Source organism: Schistocerca gregaria, chromosome 2, assembly GCF_023897955.1.
Source record: "Schistocerca gregaria isolate iqSchGreg1 chromosome 2, iqSchGreg1.2, whole genome shotgun sequence".
Lineage (NCBI taxonomy): Eukaryota > Metazoa > Arthropoda > Insecta > Orthoptera > Acrididae > Schistocerca > Schistocerca gregaria.
The window spans coordinates 1,016,877,886-1,016,892,885 of NC_064921.1; the positions used below are offsets into that span (position 1 = coordinate 1,016,877,886).

At 51.9% G+C, this 15,000-nt stretch overlaps 46 non-coding genes across 46 annotated transcripts; 31 read left to right on the top strand and 15 right to left on the bottom strand.

The window, feature by feature from the left end:
* The first annotated feature begins 32 nt into the window (after positions 1-32).
* Positions 33-105, top strand: Trnav-aac (transfer RNA valine (anticodon AAC)). Its single transcript has one exon. It is a non-coding gene; the product is annotated as a tRNA-Val (tRNA).
* A 193-nt stretch (positions 106-298) lies between these two features.
* Positions 299-370, bottom strand: Trnap-ugg (transfer RNA proline (anticodon UGG)). Its single transcript has one exon. It is a non-coding gene; the product is annotated as a tRNA-Pro (tRNA).
* A 412-nt stretch (positions 371-782) lies between these two features.
* On the top strand, positions 783-855 carry Trnav-cac (transfer RNA valine (anticodon CAC)). The gene has a single exon. It is a non-coding gene; the product is annotated as a tRNA-Val (tRNA).
* Positions 856-1,013: 158 nt separating this feature from the next.
* Trnav-aac (transfer RNA valine (anticodon AAC)) lies at positions 1,014-1,086 on the top strand. Its single transcript has one exon. It is a non-coding gene; the product is annotated as a tRNA-Val (tRNA).
* A 193-nt stretch (positions 1,087-1,279) lies between these two features.
* Positions 1,280-1,351, bottom strand: Trnap-ugg (transfer RNA proline (anticodon UGG)). Its single transcript has one exon. It is a non-coding gene; the product is annotated as a tRNA-Pro (tRNA).
* Positions 1,352-1,763: 412 nt separating this feature from the next.
* On the top strand, positions 1,764-1,836 carry Trnav-cac (transfer RNA valine (anticodon CAC)). The gene has a single exon. It is a non-coding gene; the product is annotated as a tRNA-Val (tRNA).
* Positions 1,837-1,994: 158 nt separating this feature from the next.
* Positions 1,995-2,067, top strand: Trnav-aac (transfer RNA valine (anticodon AAC)). The gene has a single exon. It is a non-coding gene; the product is annotated as a tRNA-Val (tRNA).
* A 193-nt stretch (positions 2,068-2,260) lies between these two features.
* Positions 2,261-2,332, bottom strand: Trnap-ugg (transfer RNA proline (anticodon UGG)). The gene has a single exon. It is a non-coding gene; the product is annotated as a tRNA-Pro (tRNA).
* A 412-nt stretch (positions 2,333-2,744) lies between these two features.
* Positions 2,745-2,817, top strand: Trnav-cac (transfer RNA valine (anticodon CAC)). Its single transcript has one exon. It is a non-coding gene; the product is annotated as a tRNA-Val (tRNA).
* Positions 2,818-2,975: 158 nt separating this feature from the next.
* Positions 2,976-3,048, top strand: Trnav-aac (transfer RNA valine (anticodon AAC)). The gene has a single exon. It is a non-coding gene; the product is annotated as a tRNA-Val (tRNA).
* Positions 3,049-3,241: 193 nt separating this feature from the next.
* Positions 3,242-3,313, bottom strand: Trnap-ugg (transfer RNA proline (anticodon UGG)). Its single transcript has one exon. It is a non-coding gene; the product is annotated as a tRNA-Pro (tRNA).
* A 412-nt stretch (positions 3,314-3,725) lies between these two features.
* Trnav-cac (transfer RNA valine (anticodon CAC)) lies at positions 3,726-3,798 on the top strand. The gene has a single exon. It is a non-coding gene; the product is annotated as a tRNA-Val (tRNA).
* Positions 3,799-3,956: 158 nt separating this feature from the next.
* On the top strand, positions 3,957-4,029 carry Trnav-aac (transfer RNA valine (anticodon AAC)). Its single transcript has one exon. It is a non-coding gene; the product is annotated as a tRNA-Val (tRNA).
* A 193-nt stretch (positions 4,030-4,222) lies between these two features.
* Positions 4,223-4,294, bottom strand: Trnap-ugg (transfer RNA proline (anticodon UGG)). Its single transcript has one exon. It is a non-coding gene; the product is annotated as a tRNA-Pro (tRNA).
* Positions 4,295-4,706: 412 nt separating this feature from the next.
* Trnav-cac (transfer RNA valine (anticodon CAC)) lies at positions 4,707-4,779 on the top strand. The gene has a single exon. It is a non-coding gene; the product is annotated as a tRNA-Val (tRNA).
* Positions 4,780-4,937: 158 nt separating this feature from the next.
* Positions 4,938-5,010, top strand: Trnav-aac (transfer RNA valine (anticodon AAC)). The gene has a single exon. It is a non-coding gene; the product is annotated as a tRNA-Val (tRNA).
* Positions 5,011-5,203: 193 nt separating this feature from the next.
* On the bottom strand, positions 5,204-5,275 carry Trnap-ugg (transfer RNA proline (anticodon UGG)). Its single transcript has one exon. It is a non-coding gene; the product is annotated as a tRNA-Pro (tRNA).
* A 412-nt stretch (positions 5,276-5,687) lies between these two features.
* Trnav-cac (transfer RNA valine (anticodon CAC)) lies at positions 5,688-5,760 on the top strand. The gene has a single exon. It is a non-coding gene; the product is annotated as a tRNA-Val (tRNA).
* Positions 5,761-5,918: 158 nt separating this feature from the next.
* Positions 5,919-5,991, top strand: Trnav-aac (transfer RNA valine (anticodon AAC)). The gene has a single exon. It is a non-coding gene; the product is annotated as a tRNA-Val (tRNA).
* A 193-nt stretch (positions 5,992-6,184) lies between these two features.
* Positions 6,185-6,256, bottom strand: Trnap-ugg (transfer RNA proline (anticodon UGG)). The gene has a single exon. It is a non-coding gene; the product is annotated as a tRNA-Pro (tRNA).
* A 412-nt stretch (positions 6,257-6,668) lies between these two features.
* Positions 6,669-6,741, top strand: Trnav-cac (transfer RNA valine (anticodon CAC)). The gene has a single exon. It is a non-coding gene; the product is annotated as a tRNA-Val (tRNA).
* Positions 6,742-6,899: 158 nt separating this feature from the next.
* On the top strand, positions 6,900-6,972 carry Trnav-aac (transfer RNA valine (anticodon AAC)). The gene has a single exon. It is a non-coding gene; the product is annotated as a tRNA-Val (tRNA).
* A 193-nt stretch (positions 6,973-7,165) lies between these two features.
* Trnap-ugg (transfer RNA proline (anticodon UGG)) lies at positions 7,166-7,237 on the bottom strand. Its single transcript has one exon. It is a non-coding gene; the product is annotated as a tRNA-Pro (tRNA).
* A 412-nt stretch (positions 7,238-7,649) lies between these two features.
* On the top strand, positions 7,650-7,722 carry Trnav-cac (transfer RNA valine (anticodon CAC)). The gene has a single exon. It is a non-coding gene; the product is annotated as a tRNA-Val (tRNA).
* A 158-nt stretch (positions 7,723-7,880) lies between these two features.
* Trnav-aac (transfer RNA valine (anticodon AAC)) lies at positions 7,881-7,953 on the top strand. The gene has a single exon. It is a non-coding gene; the product is annotated as a tRNA-Val (tRNA).
* A 193-nt stretch (positions 7,954-8,146) lies between these two features.
* Positions 8,147-8,218, bottom strand: Trnap-ugg (transfer RNA proline (anticodon UGG)). Its single transcript has one exon. It is a non-coding gene; the product is annotated as a tRNA-Pro (tRNA).
* A 412-nt stretch (positions 8,219-8,630) lies between these two features.
* Trnav-cac (transfer RNA valine (anticodon CAC)) lies at positions 8,631-8,703 on the top strand. The gene has a single exon. It is a non-coding gene; the product is annotated as a tRNA-Val (tRNA).
* A 158-nt stretch (positions 8,704-8,861) lies between these two features.
* On the top strand, positions 8,862-8,934 carry Trnav-aac (transfer RNA valine (anticodon AAC)). The gene has a single exon. It is a non-coding gene; the product is annotated as a tRNA-Val (tRNA).
* Positions 8,935-9,127: 193 nt separating this feature from the next.
* Positions 9,128-9,199, bottom strand: Trnap-ugg (transfer RNA proline (anticodon UGG)). Its single transcript has one exon. It is a non-coding gene; the product is annotated as a tRNA-Pro (tRNA).
* A 412-nt stretch (positions 9,200-9,611) lies between these two features.
* On the top strand, positions 9,612-9,684 carry Trnav-cac (transfer RNA valine (anticodon CAC)). Its single transcript has one exon. It is a non-coding gene; the product is annotated as a tRNA-Val (tRNA).
* Positions 9,685-9,842: 158 nt separating this feature from the next.
* Trnav-aac (transfer RNA valine (anticodon AAC)) lies at positions 9,843-9,915 on the top strand. The gene has a single exon. It is a non-coding gene; the product is annotated as a tRNA-Val (tRNA).
* Positions 9,916-10,108: 193 nt separating this feature from the next.
* Positions 10,109-10,180, bottom strand: Trnap-ugg (transfer RNA proline (anticodon UGG)). The gene has a single exon. It is a non-coding gene; the product is annotated as a tRNA-Pro (tRNA).
* Positions 10,181-10,592: 412 nt separating this feature from the next.
* On the top strand, positions 10,593-10,665 carry Trnav-cac (transfer RNA valine (anticodon CAC)). Its single transcript has one exon. It is a non-coding gene; the product is annotated as a tRNA-Val (tRNA).
* A 158-nt stretch (positions 10,666-10,823) lies between these two features.
* Positions 10,824-10,896, top strand: Trnav-aac (transfer RNA valine (anticodon AAC)). The gene has a single exon. It is a non-coding gene; the product is annotated as a tRNA-Val (tRNA).
* Positions 10,897-11,089: 193 nt separating this feature from the next.
* Trnap-ugg (transfer RNA proline (anticodon UGG)) lies at positions 11,090-11,161 on the bottom strand. The gene has a single exon. It is a non-coding gene; the product is annotated as a tRNA-Pro (tRNA).
* Positions 11,162-11,573: 412 nt separating this feature from the next.
* On the top strand, positions 11,574-11,646 carry Trnav-cac (transfer RNA valine (anticodon CAC)). The gene has a single exon. It is a non-coding gene; the product is annotated as a tRNA-Val (tRNA).
* Positions 11,647-11,804: 158 nt separating this feature from the next.
* Positions 11,805-11,877, top strand: Trnav-aac (transfer RNA valine (anticodon AAC)). Its single transcript has one exon. It is a non-coding gene; the product is annotated as a tRNA-Val (tRNA).
* Positions 11,878-12,070: 193 nt separating this feature from the next.
* Positions 12,071-12,142, bottom strand: Trnap-ugg (transfer RNA proline (anticodon UGG)). Its single transcript has one exon. It is a non-coding gene; the product is annotated as a tRNA-Pro (tRNA).
* Positions 12,143-12,554: 412 nt separating this feature from the next.
* Trnav-cac (transfer RNA valine (anticodon CAC)) lies at positions 12,555-12,627 on the top strand. The gene has a single exon. It is a non-coding gene; the product is annotated as a tRNA-Val (tRNA).
* Positions 12,628-12,785: 158 nt separating this feature from the next.
* On the top strand, positions 12,786-12,858 carry Trnav-aac (transfer RNA valine (anticodon AAC)). Its single transcript has one exon. It is a non-coding gene; the product is annotated as a tRNA-Val (tRNA).
* A 193-nt stretch (positions 12,859-13,051) lies between these two features.
* Trnap-ugg (transfer RNA proline (anticodon UGG)) lies at positions 13,052-13,123 on the bottom strand. Its single transcript has one exon. It is a non-coding gene; the product is annotated as a tRNA-Pro (tRNA).
* Positions 13,124-13,535: 412 nt separating this feature from the next.
* Positions 13,536-13,608, top strand: Trnav-cac (transfer RNA valine (anticodon CAC)). Its single transcript has one exon. It is a non-coding gene; the product is annotated as a tRNA-Val (tRNA).
* Positions 13,609-13,766: 158 nt separating this feature from the next.
* Positions 13,767-13,839, top strand: Trnav-aac (transfer RNA valine (anticodon AAC)). The gene has a single exon. It is a non-coding gene; the product is annotated as a tRNA-Val (tRNA).
* Positions 13,840-14,032: 193 nt separating this feature from the next.
* Trnap-ugg (transfer RNA proline (anticodon UGG)) lies at positions 14,033-14,104 on the bottom strand. Its single transcript has one exon. It is a non-coding gene; the product is annotated as a tRNA-Pro (tRNA).
* A 412-nt stretch (positions 14,105-14,516) lies between these two features.
* Trnav-cac (transfer RNA valine (anticodon CAC)) lies at positions 14,517-14,589 on the top strand. The gene has a single exon. It is a non-coding gene; the product is annotated as a tRNA-Val (tRNA).
* Positions 14,590-14,747: 158 nt separating this feature from the next.
* Positions 14,748-14,820, top strand: Trnav-aac (transfer RNA valine (anticodon AAC)). The gene has a single exon. It is a non-coding gene; the product is annotated as a tRNA-Val (tRNA).
* The last annotated feature ends 180 nt before the right edge of the window (positions 14,821-15,000 follow it).

Sequence of the window (15,000 nt, forward strand, 5' to 3'; positions counted from 1 at the left end):
GAGTTGTCTCTAATGTAAGGCGCACACAAGTAGTTTCCGTGGTGTAGCGGTTATCACGTCTGCCTAACACGCAGAAGGTCCCCGTGTCGATCCCGGGCGGAAACACTTTTTTATCATTAAAAACAAGACATACTAACATGCATCTGCTACCATCTGTACCCAAAAACCTTCGTAATCGCCTTCACACGTCAGATCAGTGTCAATTGCTCACATCAAGTATGAATTTCATTTGATACTGACGCCGAGCATTTTGCGTCGACTCAGCCACTCACGTGCGACCAGTTTGCACAAAACGCTAGGGCTCGTCCGGGATTTGAACCCGGGACCTCCTGCACCCAAAGCAGGAATCATACCCCTAGACCAACGAGCCATCTGACGTGGCAAATGACTATTATTTCAGTGCACTGGGTCCCTCGATGTGGTCCAGGGTGCTCTGGAAAGTCTCGTGTAGGCTGGCGGGATGGGGGCGGCGCGAATTCCCGCGGTCGGCGGCCTTCCTGGGCTATTGGTACCTTCATGTAGAGCTGCCGCTGGGCTCGCACTCCCTGCTGCTAAGAAAGTGATTGCTTTTGCTGCTATGATTTGCAATCACGACTGCGGGAAACGCCGCTATTTCGTTAGGGGTGCTACGGCAGACACCTTCTCGAGCACCCCGAAGACTTCTTGAGCCCTTGGCTGTGATGGTTTCCAGGCTGTCAAAAGAACTGTCGCGTGTGCATTCACGGACGGGAGAGAGGCTGAGGTAATTGCGAGTGAACGGAGATGGACTCCTCCCGTTCGCAGTTTCCGTAGTGTAGCGGTTATCACGTCTGCTTCACACGCAGAAGGTCCCCGGTTCGATCCCGGGCGGGAACAGTATTTTCCTGCCTATGTCGTATTGTACTCCAGTGAGCCACGACATGTGAGGATCTTCTGCATGTACCTTTGTTCTGCAAGTAGCGCATTTATTTAATTTCTTAGTAACGATGACAACACCAGCACGAGTTGTCTCTAATGTAAGGCGCACACAAGTAGTTTCCGTGGTGTAGCGGTTATCACGTCTGCCTAACACGCAGAAGGTCCCCGTGTCGATCCCGGGCGGAAACACTTTTTTATCATTAAAAACAAGACATACTAACATGCATCTGCTACCATCTGTACCCAAAAACCTTCGTAATCGCCTTCACACGTCAGATCAGTGTCAATTGCTCACATCAAATATGAATTTCATTTGATACTGACGCCGAGCATTTTGCGTCGACTCAGCCACTCACGTGCGACCAGTTTGCACAAAACGCTAGGGCTCGTCCGGGATTTGAACCCGGGACCTCCTGCACCCAAAGCAGGAATCATACCCCTAGACCAACGAGCCATCTGACGTGGCAAATGACTATTATTTCAGTGCACTGGGTCCCTCGATGTGGTCCAGGGTGCTCTGGAAAGTCTCGTGTAGGCTGGCGGGATGGGGGCGGCGCGAATTCCCGCGGTCGGCGGCCTTCCTGGGCTATTGGTACCTTCATGTAGAGCTGCCGCTGGGCTCGCACTCCCTGCTGCTAAGAAAGTGATTGCTTTTGCTGCTATGATTTGCAATCACGACTGCGGGAAACGCCGCTATTTCGTTAGGGATGCTACGGCAGACACCTTCTCGAGCACCCCGAAGACTTCTTGAGCCCTTGGCTGTGATGGTTTCCAGGCTGTCAAAAGAACTGTCGCGTGTGCATTCACGGACGGGAGAGAGGCTGAGGTAATTGCGAGTGAACGGAGATGGACTCCTCCCGTTCGCAGTTTCCGTAGTGGAGCGGTTATCACGTCTGCTTCACACGCAGAAGGTCCCCGGTTCGATCCCGGGCGGGAACAGTATTTTCCTGCCTATGTCGTATTGTACTCCAGTGAGCCACGACATGTGAGGATCTTCTGCATGTACCTTTGTTCTGCAAGTAGCGCATTTATTTAATTTCTTAGTAACGATGACAACACCAGCACGAGTTGTCTCTAATGTAAGGCGCACACAAGTAGTTTCCGTGGTGTAGCGGTTATCACGTCTGCCTAACACGCAGAAGGTCCCCGTGTCGATCCCGGGCGGAAACACTTTTTTATCATTAAAAACAAGACATACTAACATGCATCTGCTACCATCTGTACCCAAAAACCTTCGTAATCGCCTTCACACGTCAGATCAGTGTCAATTGCTCACATCAAATATGAATTTCATTTGATACTGACGCCGAGCATTTTGCGTCGACTCAGCCACTCACGTGCGACCAGTTTGCACAAAACGCTAGGGCTCGTCCGGGATTTGAACCCGGGACCTCCTGCACCCAAAGCAGGAATCATACCCCTAGACCAACGAGCCATCTGACGTGGCAAATGACTATTATTTCAGTGCACTGGGTCCCTCGATGTGGTCCAGGGTGCTCTGGAAAGTCTCGTGTAGGCTGGCGGGATGGGGACGGCGCGAATTCCCGCGGTCGGCGGCCTTCCTGGGCTATTGGTACCTTCATGTAGAGCTGCCGCTGGGCTCGCACTCCCTGCTGCTAAGAAAGTGATTGCTTTTGCTGCTATGATTTGCAATCACGACTGCGGGAAACGCCGCTATTTCGTTAGGGGTGCTACGGCAGACACCTTCTCGAGCACCCCGAAGACTTCTTGAGCCCTTGGCTGTGATGGTTTCCAGGCTGTCAAAAGAACTGTCGCGTGTGCATTCACGGACGGGAGAGAGGCTGAGGTAATTGCGAGTGAACGGAGATGGACTCCTCCCGTTCGCAGTTTCCGTAGTGTAGCGGTTATCACGTCTGCTTCACACGCAGAAGGTCCCCGGTTCGATCCCGGGCGGGAACAGTATTTTCCTGCCTATGTCGTATTGTACTCCAGTGAGCCACGACATGTGAGGATCTTCTGCATGTACCTTTGTTCTGCAAGTAGCGCATTTATTTAATTTCTTAGTAACGATGACAACACCAGCACGAGTTGTCTCTAATGTAAGGCGCACACAAGTAGTTTCCGTGGTGTAGCGGTTATCACGTCTGCCTAACACGCAGAAGGTCCCCGTGTCGATCCCGGGCGGAAACACTTTTTTATCATTAAAAACAAGACATACTAACATGCATCTGCTACCATCTGTACCCAAAAACCTTCGTAATCGCCTTCACACGTCAGATCAGTGTCAATTGCTCACATCAAATATGAATTTCATTTGATACTGACGCCGAGCATTTTGCGTCGACTCAGCCACTCACGTGCGACCAGTTTGCACAAAACGCTAGGGCTCGTCCGGGATTTGAACCCGGGACCTCCTGCACCCAAAGCAGGAATCATACCCCTAGACCAACGAGCCATCTGACGTGGCAAATGACTATTATTTCAGTGCACTGGGTCCCTCGATGTGGTCCAGGGTGCTCTGGAAAGTCTCGTGTAGGCTGGCGGGATGGGGGCGGCGCGAATTCCCGCGGTCGGCGGCCTTCCTGGGCTATTGGTACCTTCATGTAGAGCTGCCGCTGGGCTCGCACTCCCTGCTGCTAAGAAAGTGATTGCTTTTGCTGCTATGATTTGCAATCACGACTGCGGGAAACGCCGCTATTTCGTTAGGGGTGCTACGGCAGACACCTTCTCGAGCACCCCGAAGACTTCTTGAGCCCTTGGCTGTGATGGTTTCCAGGCTGTCAAAAGAACTGTCGCGTGTGCATTCACGGACGGGAGAGAGGCTGAGGTAATTGCGAGTGAACGGAGATGGACTCCTCCCGTTCGCAGTTTCCGTAGTGGAGCGGTTATCACGTCTGCTTCACACGCAGAAGGTCCCCGGTTCGATCCCGGGCGGGAACAGTATTTTCCTGCCTATGTCGTATTGTACTCCAGTGAGCCACGACATGTGAGGATCTTCTGCATGTACCTTTGTTCTGCAAGTAGCGCATTTATTTAATTTCTTAGTAACGATGACAACACCAGCACGAGTTGTCTCTAATGTAAGGCGCACACAAGTAGTTTCCGTGGTGTAGCGGTTATCACGTCTGCCTAACACGCAGAAGGTCCCCGTGTCGATCCCGGGCGGAAACACTTTTTTATCATTAAAAACAAGACATACTAACATGCATCTGCTACCATCTGTACCCAAAAACCTTCGTAATCGCCTTCACACGTCAGATCAGTGTCAATTGCTCACATCAAATATGAATTTCATTTGATACTGACGCCGAGCATTTTGCGTCGACTCAGCCACTCACGTGCGACCAGTTTGCACAAAACGCTAGGGCTCGTCCGGGATTTGAACCCGGGACCTCCTGCACCCAAAGCAGGAATCATACCCCTAGACCAACGAGCCATCTGACGTGGCAAATGACTATTATTTCAGTGCACTGGGTCCCTCGATGTGGTCCAGGGTGCTCTGGAAAGTCTCGTGTAGGCTGGCGGGATGGGGGCGGCGCGAATTCCCGCGGTCGGCGGCCTTCCTGGGCTATTGGTACCTTCATGTAGAGCTGCCGCTGGGCTCGCACTCCCTGCTGCTAAGAAAGTGATTGCTTTTGCTGCTATGATTTGCAATCACGACTGCGGGAAACGCCGCTATTTCGTTAGGGGTGCTACGGCAGACACCTTCTCGAGCACCCCGAAGACTTCTTGAGCCCTTGGCTGTGATGGTTTCCAGGCTGTCAAAAGAACTGTCGCGTGTGCATTCACGGACGGGAGAGAGGCTGAGGTAATTGCGAGTGAACGGAGATGGACTCCTCCCGTTCGCAGTTTCCGTAGTGTAGCGGTTATCACGTCTGCTTCACACGCAGAAGGTCCCCGGTTCGATCCCGGGCGGGAACAGTATTTTCCTGCCTATGTCGTATTGTACTCCAGTGAGCCACGACATGTGAGGATCTTCTGCATGTACCTTTGTTCTGCAAGTAGCGCATTTATTTAATTTCTTAGTAACGATGACAACACCAGCACGAGTTGTCTCTAATGTAAGGCGCACACAAGTAGTTTCCGTGGTGTAGCGGTTATCACGTCTGCCTAACACGCAGAAGGTCCCCGTGTCGATCCCGGGCGGAAACACTTTTTTATCATTAAAAACAAGACATACTAACATGCATCTGCTACCATCTGTACCCAAAAACCTTCGTAATCGCCTTCACACGTCAGATCAGTGTCAATTGCTCACATCAAATATGAATTTCATTTGATACTGACGCCGAGCATTTTGCGTCGACTCAGCCACTCACGTGCGACCAGTTTGCACAAAACGCTAGGGCTCGTCCGGGATTTGAACCCGGGACCTCCTGCACCCAAAGCAGGAATCATACCCCTAGACCAACGAGCCATCTGACGTGGCAAATGACTATTATTTCAGTGCACTGGGTCCCTCGATGTGGTCCAGGGTGCTCTGGAAAGTCTCGTGTAGGCTGGCGGGATGGGGGCGGCGCGAATTCCCGCGGTCGGCGGCCTTCCTGGGCTATTGGTACCTTCATGTAGAGCTGCCGCTGGGCTCGCACTCCCTGCTGCTAAGAAAGTGATTGCTTTTGCTGCTATGATTTGCAATCACGACTGCGGGAAACGCCGCTATTTCGTTAGGGGTGCTACGGCAGACACCTTCTCGAGCACCCCGAAGACTTCTTGAGCCCTTGGCTGTGATGGTTTCCAGGCTGTCAAAAGAACTGTCGCGTGTGCATTCACGGACGGGAGAGAGGCTGAGGTAATTGCGAGTGAACGGAGATGGACTCCTCCCGTTCGCAGTTTCCGTAGTGTAGCGGTTATCACGTCTGCTTCACACGCAGAAGGTCCCCGGTTCGATCCCGGGCGGGAACAGTATTTTCCTGCCTATGTCGTATTGTACTCCAGTGAGCCACGACATGTGAGGATCTTCTGCATGTACCTTTGTTCTGCAAGTAGCGCATTTATTTAATTTCTTAGTAACGATGACAACACCAGCACGAGTTGTCTCTAATGTAAGGCGCACACAAGTAGTTTCCGTGGTGTAGCGGTTATCACGTCTGCCTAACACGCAGAAGGTCCCCGTGTCGATCCCGGGCGGAAACACTTTTTTATCATTAAAAACAAGACATACTAACATGCATCTGCTACCATCTGTACCCAAAAACCTTCGTAATCGCCTTCACACGTCAGATCAGTGTCAATTGCTCACATCAAATATGAATTTCATTTGATACTGACGCCGAGCATTTTGCGTCGACTCAGCCACTCACGTGCGACCAGTTTGCACAAAACGCTAGGGCTCGTCCGGGATTTGAACCCGGGACCTCCTGCACCCAAAGCAGGAATCATACCCCTAGACCAACGAGCCATCTGACGTGGCAAATGACTATTATTTCAGTGCACTGGGTCCCTCGATGTGGTCCAGGGTGCTCTGGAAAGTCTCGTGTAGGCTGGCGGGATGGGGGCGGCGCGAATTCCCGCGGTCGGCGGCCTTCCTGGGCTATTGGTACCTTCATGTAGAGCTGCCGCTGGGCTCGCACTCCCTGCTGCTAAGAAAGTGATTGCTTTTGCTGCTATGATTTGCAATCACGACTGCGGGAAACGCCGCTATTTCGTTAGGGGTGCTACGGCAGACACCTTCTCGAGCACCCCGAAGACTTCTTGAGCCCTTGGCTGTGATGGTTTCCAGGCTGTCAAAAGAACTGTCGCGTGTGCATTCACGGACGGGAGAGAGGCTGAGGTAATTGCGAGTGAACGGAGATGGACTCCTCCCGTTCGCAGTTTCCGTAGTGGAGCGGTTATCACGTCTGCTTCACACGCAGAAGGTCCCCGGTTCGATCCCGGGCGGGAACAGTATTTTCCTGCCTATGTCGTATTGTACTCCAGTGAGCCACGACATGTGAGGATCTTCTGCATGTACCTTTGTTCTGCAAGTAGCGCATTTATTTAATTTCTTAGTAACGATGACAACACCAGCACGAGTTGTCTCTAATGTAAGGCGCACACAAGTAGTTTCCGTGGTGTAGCGGTTATCACGTCTGCCTAACACGCAGAAGGTCCCCGTGTCGATCCCGGGCGGAAACACTTTTTTATCATTAAAAACAAGACATACTAACATGCATCTGCTACCATCTGTACCCAAAAACCTTCGTAATCGCCTTCACACGTCAGATCAGTGTCAATTGCTCACATCAAATATGAATTTCATTTGATACTGACGCCGAGCATTTTGCGTCGACTCAGCCACTCACGTGCGACCAGTTTGCACAAAACGCTAGGGCTCGTCCGGGATTTGAACCCGGGACCTCCTGCACCCAAAGCAGGAATCATACCCCTAGACCAACGAGCCATCTGACGTGGCAAATGACTATTATTTCAGTGCACTGGGTCCCTCGATGTGGTCCAGGGTGCTCTGGAAAGTCTCGTGTAGGCTGGCGGGATGGGGGCGGCGCGAATTCCCGCGGTCGGCGGCCTTCCTGGGCTATTGGTACCTTCATGTAGAGCTGCCGCTGGGCTCGCACTCCCTGCTGCTAAGAAAGTGATTGCTTTTGCTGCTATGATTTGCAATCACGACTGCGGGAAACGCCGCTATTTCGTTAGGGGTGCTACGGCAGACACCTTCTCGAGCACCCCGAAGACTTCTTGAGCCCTTGGCTGTGATGGTTTCCAGGCTGTCAAAAGAACTGTCGCGTGTGCATTCACGGACGGGAGAGAGGCTGAGGTAATTGCGAGTGAACGGAGATGGACTCCTCCCGTTCGCAGTTTCCGTAGTGTAGCGGTTATCACGTCTGCTTCACACGCAGAAGGTCCCCGGTTCGATCCCGGGCGGGAACAGTATTTTCCTGCCTATGTCGTATTGTACTCCAGTGAGCCACGACATGTGAGGATCTTCTGCATGTACCTTTGTTCTGCAAGTAGCGCATTTATTTAATTTCTTAGTAACGATGACAACACCAGCACGAGTTGTCTCTAATGTAAGGCGCACACAAGTAGTTTCCGTGGTGTAGCGGTTATCACGTCTGCCTAACACGCAGAAGGTCCCCGTGTCGATCCCGGGCGGAAACACTTTTTTATCATTAAAAACAAGACATACTAACATGCATCTGCTACCATCTGTACCCAAAAACCTTCGTAATCGCCTTCACACGTCAGATCAGTGTCAATTGCTCACATCAAATATGAATTTCATTTGATACTGACGCCGAGCATTTTGCGTCGACTCAGCCACTCACGTGCGACCAGTTTGCACAAAACGCTAGGGCTCGTCCGGGATTTGAACCCGGGACCTCCTGCACCCAAAGCAGGAATCATACCCCTAGACCAACGAGCCATCTGACGTGGCAAATGACTATTATTTCAGTGCACTGGGTCCCTCGATGTGGTCCAGGGTGCTCTGGAAAGTCTCGTGTAGGCTGGCGGGATGGGGGCGGCGCGAATTCCCGCGGTCGGCGGCCTTCCTGGGCTATTGGTACCTTCATGTAGAGCTGCCGCTGGGCTCGCACTCCCTGCTGCTAAGAAAGTGATTGCTTTTGCTGCTATGATTTGCAATCACGACTGCGGGAAACGCCGCTATTTCGTTAGGGGTGCTACGGCAGACACCTTCTCGAGCACCCCGAAGACTTCTTGAGCCCTTGGCTGTGATGGTTTCCAGGCTGTCAAAAGAACTGTCGCGTGTGCATTCACGGACGGGAGAGAGGCTGAGGTAATTGCGAGTGAACGGAGATGGACTCCTCCCGTTCGCAGTTTCCGTAGTGTAGCGGTTATCACGTCTGCTTCACACGCAGAAGGTCCCCGGTTCGATCCCGGGCGGGAACAGTATTTTCCTGCCTATGTCGTATTGTACTCCAGTGAGCCACGACATGTGAGGATCTTCTGCATGTACCTTTGTTCTGCAAGTAGCGCATTTATTTAATTTCTTAGTAACGATGACAACACCAGCACGAGTTGTCTCTAATGTAAGGCGCACACAAGTAGTTTCCGTGGTGTAGCGGTTATCACGTCTGCCTAACACGCAGAAGGTCCCCGTGTCGATCCCGGGCGGAAACACTTTTTTATCATTAAAAACAAGACATACTAACATGCATCTGCTACCATCTGTACCCAAAAACCTTCGTAATCGCCTTCACACGTCAGATCAGTGTCAATTGCTCACATCAAATATGAATTTCATTTGATACTGACGCCGAGCATTTTGCGTCGACTCAGCCACTCACGTGCGACCAGTTTGCACAAAACGCTAGGGCTCGTCCGGGATTTGAACCCGGGACCTCCTGCACCCAAAGCAGGAATCATACCCCTAGACCAACGAGCCATCTGACGTGGCAAATGACTATTATTTCAGTGCACTGGGTCCCTCGATGTGGTCCAGGGTGCTCTGGAAAGTCTCGTGTAGGCTGGCGGGATGGGGGCGGCGCGAATTCCCGCGGTCGGCGGCCTTCCTGGGCTATTGGTACCTTCATGTAGAGCTGCCGCTGGGCTCGCACTCCCTGCTGCTAAGAAAGTGATTGCTTTTGCTGCTATGATTTGCAATCACGACTGCGGGAAACGCCGCTATTTCGTTAGGGGTGCTACGGCAGACACCTTCTCGAGCACCCCGAAGACTTCTTGAGCCCTTGGCTGTGATGGTTTCCAGGCTGTCAAAAGAACTGTCGCGTGTGCATTCACGGACGGGAGAGAGGCTGAGGTAATTGCGAGTGAACGGAGATGGACTCCTCCCGTTCGCAGTTTCCGTAGTGGAGCGGTTATCACGTCTGCTTCACACGCAGAAGGTCCCCGGTTCGATCCCGGGCGGGAACAGTATTTTCCTGCCTATGTCGTATTGTACTCCAGTGAGCCACGACATGTGAGGATCTTCTGCATGTACCTTTGTTCTGCAAGTAGCGCATTTATTTAATTTCTTAGTAACGATGACAACACCAGCACGAGTTGTCTCTAATGTAAGGCGCACACAAGTAGTTTCCGTGGTGTAGCGGTTATCACGTCTGCCTAACACGCAGAAGGTCCCCGTGTCGATCCCGGGCGGAAACACTTTTTTATCATTAAAAACAAGACATACTAACATGCATCTGCTACCATCTGTACCCAAAAACCTTCGTAATCGCCTTCACACGTCAGATCAGTGTCAATTGCTCACATCAAATATGAATTTCATTTGATACTGACGCCGAGCATTTTGCGTCGACTCAGCCACTCACGTGCGACCAGTTTGCACAAAACGCTAGGGCTCGTCCGGGATTTGAACCCGGGACCTCCTGCACCCAAAGCAGGAATCATACCCCTAGACCAACGAGCCATCTGACGTGGCAAATGACTATTATTTCAGTGCACTGGGTCCCTCGATGTGGTCCAGGGTGCTCTGGAAAGTCTCGTGTAGGCTGGCGGGATGGGGGCGGCGCGAATTCCCGCGGTCGGCGGCCTTCCTGGGCTATTGGTACCTTCATGTAGAGCTGCCGCTGGGCTCGCACTCCCTGCTGCTAAGAAAGTGATTGCTTTTGCTGCTATGATTTGCAATCACGACTGCGGGAAACGCCGCTATTTCGTTAGGGGTGCTACGGCAGACACCTTCTCGAGCACCCCGAAGACTTCTTGAGCCCTTGGCTGTGATGGTTTCCAGGCTGTCAAAAGAACTGTCGCGTGTGCATTCACGGACGGGAGAGAGGCTGAGGTAATTGCGAGTGAACGGAGATGGACTCCTCCCGTTCGCAGTTTCCGTAGTGTAGCGGTTATCACGTCTGCTTCACACGCAGAAGGTCCCCGGTTCGATCCCGGGCGGGAACAGTATTTTCCTGCCTATGTCGTATTGTACTCCAGTGAGCCACGACATGTGAGGATCTTCTGCATGTACCTTTGTTCTGCAAGTAGCGCATTTATTTAATTTCTTAGTAACGATGACAACACCAGCACGAGTTGTCTCTAATGTAATGCGCACACAAGTAGTTTCCGTGGTGTAGCGGTTATCACGTCTGCCTAACACGCAGAAGGTCCCCGTGTCGATCCCGGGCGGAAACACTTTTTTATCATTAAAAACAAGACATACTAACATGCATCTGCTACCATCTGTACCCAAAAACCTTCGTGATCGCCTTCACACGTCAGATCAGTGTCAATTGCTCACATCAAATATGAAATTCATTTGATACTGACGCCGAGCATTTTGCGTCGACTCAGCCACTCACGTGCGACCAGTTTGCACAAAACGCTAGGGCTCGTCCGGGATTTGAACCCGGGACCTCCTGCACCCAAAGCAGGAATCATACCCCTAGACCAACGAGCCATCTGACGTGGCAAATGACTATTATTTCAGTGCACTGGGTCCCTCGATGTGGTCCAGGGTGCTCTGGAAAGTCTCGTGTAGGCTGGCGGGATGGGGGCGGCGCGAATTCCCGCGGTCGGCGGCCTTCCTGGGCTATTGGTACCTTCATGTAGAGCTGCCGCTGGGCTCGCACTCCCTGCTGCTAAGAAAGTGATTGCTTTTGCTGCTATGATTTGCAATCACGACTGCGGGAAACGCCGCTATTTCGTTAGGGGTGCTACGGCAGACACCTTCTCGAGCACCCCGAAGACTTCTTGAGCCCTTGGCTGTGATGGTTTCCAGGCTGTCAAAAGAACTGTCGCGTGTGCATTCACGGACGGGAGAGAGGCTGAGGTAATTGCGAGTGAACGGAGATGGACTCCTCCCGTTCGCAGTTTCCGTAGTGTAGCGGTTATCACGTCTGCTTCACACGCAGAAGGTCCCCGGTTCGATCCCGGGCGGGAACAGTATTTTCCTGCCTATGTCGTATTGTACTCCAGTGAGCCACGACATGTGAGGATCTTCTGCATGTACCTTTGTTCTGCAAGTAGCGCATTTATTTAATTTCTTAGTAACGATGACAACACCAGCACGAGTTGTCTCTAATGTAAGGCGCACACAAGTAGTTTCCGTGGTGTAGCGGTTATCACGTCTGCCTAACACGCAGAAGGTCCCCGTGTCGATCCCGGGCGGAAACACTTTTTTATCATTAAAAACAAGACATACTAACATGCATCTGCTACCATCTGTACCCAAAAACCTTCGTAATCGCCTTCACACGTCAGATCAGTGTCAATTGCTCACATCAAATATGAATTTCATTTGATACTGACGCCGAGCATTTTGCGTCGACTCAGCCACTCACGTGCGACCAGTTTGCACAAAACGCTAGGGCTCGTCCGGGATTTGAACCCGGGACCTCCTGCACCCAAAGCAGGAATCATACCCCTAGACCAACGAGCCATCTGACGTGGCAAATGACTATTATTTCAGTGCACTGGGTCCCTCGATGTGGTCCAGGGTGCTCTGGAAAGTCTCGTGTAGGCTGGCGGGATGGGGGCGGCGCGAATTCCCGCGGTCGGCGGCCTTCCTGGGCTATTGGTACCTTCATGTAGAGCTGCCGCTGGGCTCGCACTCCCTGCTGCTAAGAAAGTGATTGCTTTTGCTGCTATGATTTGCAATCACGACTGCGGGAAACGCCGCTATTTCGTTAGGGGTGCTACGGCAGACACCTTCTCGAGCACCCCGAAGACTTCTTGAGCCCTTGGCTGTGATGGTTTCCAGGCTGTCAAAAGAACTGTCGCGTGTGCATTCACGGACGGGAGAGAGGCTGAGGTAATTGCGAGTGAACGGAGATGGACTCCTCCCGTTCGCAGTTTCCGTAGTGGAGCGGTTATCACGTCTGCTTCACACGCAGAAGGTCCCCGGTTCGATCCCGGGCGGGAACAGTATTTTCCTGCCTATGTCGTATTGTACTCCAGTGAGCCACGACATGTGAGGATCTTCTGCATGTACCTTTGTTCTGCAAGTAGCGCATTTATTTAATTTCTTAGTAACGATGACAACACCAGCACGAGTTGTCTCTAATGTAAGGCGCACACAAGTAGTTTCCGTGGTGTAGCGGTTATCACGTCTGCCTAACACGCAGAAGGTCCCCGTGTCGATCCCGGGCGGAAACACTTTTTTATCATTAAAAACAAGACATACTAACATGCATCTGCTACCATCTGTACCCAAAAACCTTCGTAATCGCCTTCACACGTCAGATCAGTGTCAATTGCTCACATCAAATATGAATTTCATTTGATACTGACGCCGAGCATTTTGCGTCGACTCAGCCACTCACGTGCGACCAGTTTGCACAAAACGCTAGGGCTCGTCCGGGATTTGAACCCGGGACCTCCTGCACCCAAAGCAGGAATCATACCCCTAGACCAACGAGCCATCTGACGTGGCAAATGACTATTATTTCAGTGCACTGGGTCCCTCGATGTGGTCCAGGGTGCTCTGGAAAGTCTCGTGTAGGCTGGCGGGATGGGGGCGGCGCGAATTCCCGCGGTCGGCGGCCTTCCTGGGCTATTGGTACCTTCATGTAGAGCTGCCGCTGGGCTCGCACTCCCTGCTGCTAAGAAAGTGATTGCTTTTGCTGCTATGATTTGCAATCACGACTGCGGGAAACGCCGCTATTTCGTTAGGGGTGCTACGGCAGACACCTTCTCGAGCACCCCGAAGACTTCTTGAGCCCTTGGCTGTGATGGTTTCCAGGCTGTCAAAAGAACTGTCGCGTGTGCATTCACGGACGGGAGAGAGGCTGAGGTAATTGCGAGTGAACGGAGATGGACTCCTCCCGTTCGCAGTTTCCGTAGTGGAGCGGTTATCACGTCTGCTTCACACGCAGAAGGTCCCCGGTTCGATCCCGGGCGGGAACAGTATTTTCCTGCCTATGTCGTATTGTACTCCAGTGAGCCACGACATGTGAGGATCTTCTGCATGTACCTTTGTTCTGCAAGTAGCGCATTTATTTAATTTCTTAGTAACGATGACAACACCAGCACGAGTTGTCTCTAATGTAAGGCGCACACAAGTAGTTTCCGTGGTGTAGCGGTTATCACGTCTGCCTAACACGCAGAAGGTCCCCGTGTCGATCCCGGGCGGAAACACTTTTTTATCATTAAAAACAAGACATACTAACATGCATCTGCTACCATCTGTACCCAAAAACCTTCGTAATCGCCTTCACACGTCAGATCAGTGTCAATTGCTCACATCAAATATGAATTTCATTTGATACTGACGCCGAGCATTTTGCGTCGACTCAGCCACTCACGTGCGACCAGTTTGCACAAAACGCTAGGGCTCGTCCGGGATTTGAACCCGGGACCTCCTGCACCCAAAGCAGGAATCATACCCCTAGACCAACGAGCCATCTGACGTGGCAAATGACTATTATTTCAGTGCACTGGGTCCCTCGATGTGGTCCAGGGTGCTCTGGAAAGTCTCGTGTAGGCTGGCGGGATGGGGGCGGCGCGAATTCCCGCGGTCGGCGGCCTTCCTGGGCTATTGGTACCTTCATGTAGAGCTGCCGCTGGGCTCGCACTCCCTGCTGCTAAGAAAGTGATTGCTTTTGCTGCTATGATTTGCAATCACGACTGCGGGAAACGCCGCTATTTCGTTAGGGGTGCTACGGCAGACACCTTCTCGAGCACCCCGAAGACTTCTTGAGCCCTTGGCTGTGATGGTTTCCAGGCTGTCAAAAGAACTGTCGCGTGTGCATTCACGGACGGGAGAGAGGCTGAGGTAATTGCGAGTGAACGGAGATGGACTCCTCCCGTTCGCAGTTTCCGTAGTGGAGCGGTTATCACGTCTGCTTCACACGCAGAAGGTCCCCGGTTCGATCCCGGGCGGGAACAGTATTTTCCTGCCTATGTCGTATTGTACTCCAGTGAGCCACGACATGTGAGGATCTTCTGCATGTACCTTTGTTCTGCAAGTAGCGCATTTATTTAATTTCTTAGTAACGATGACAACACCAGCACGAGTTGTCTCTAATGTAAGGCGCACACAAGTAGTTTCCGTGGTGTAGCGGTTATCACGTCTGCCTAACACGCAGAAGGTCCCCGTGTCGATCCCGGGCGGAAACACTTTTTTATCATTAAAAACAAGACATACTAACATGCATCTGCTACCATCTGTACCCAAAAACCTTCGTAATCGCCTTCACACGTCAGATCAGTGTCAATTGCTCACATCAAATATGAATTTCATTTGATACTGACGCCGAGCATTTTGCGTCGACTCAGCCACTCACGTGCGACCAGTTT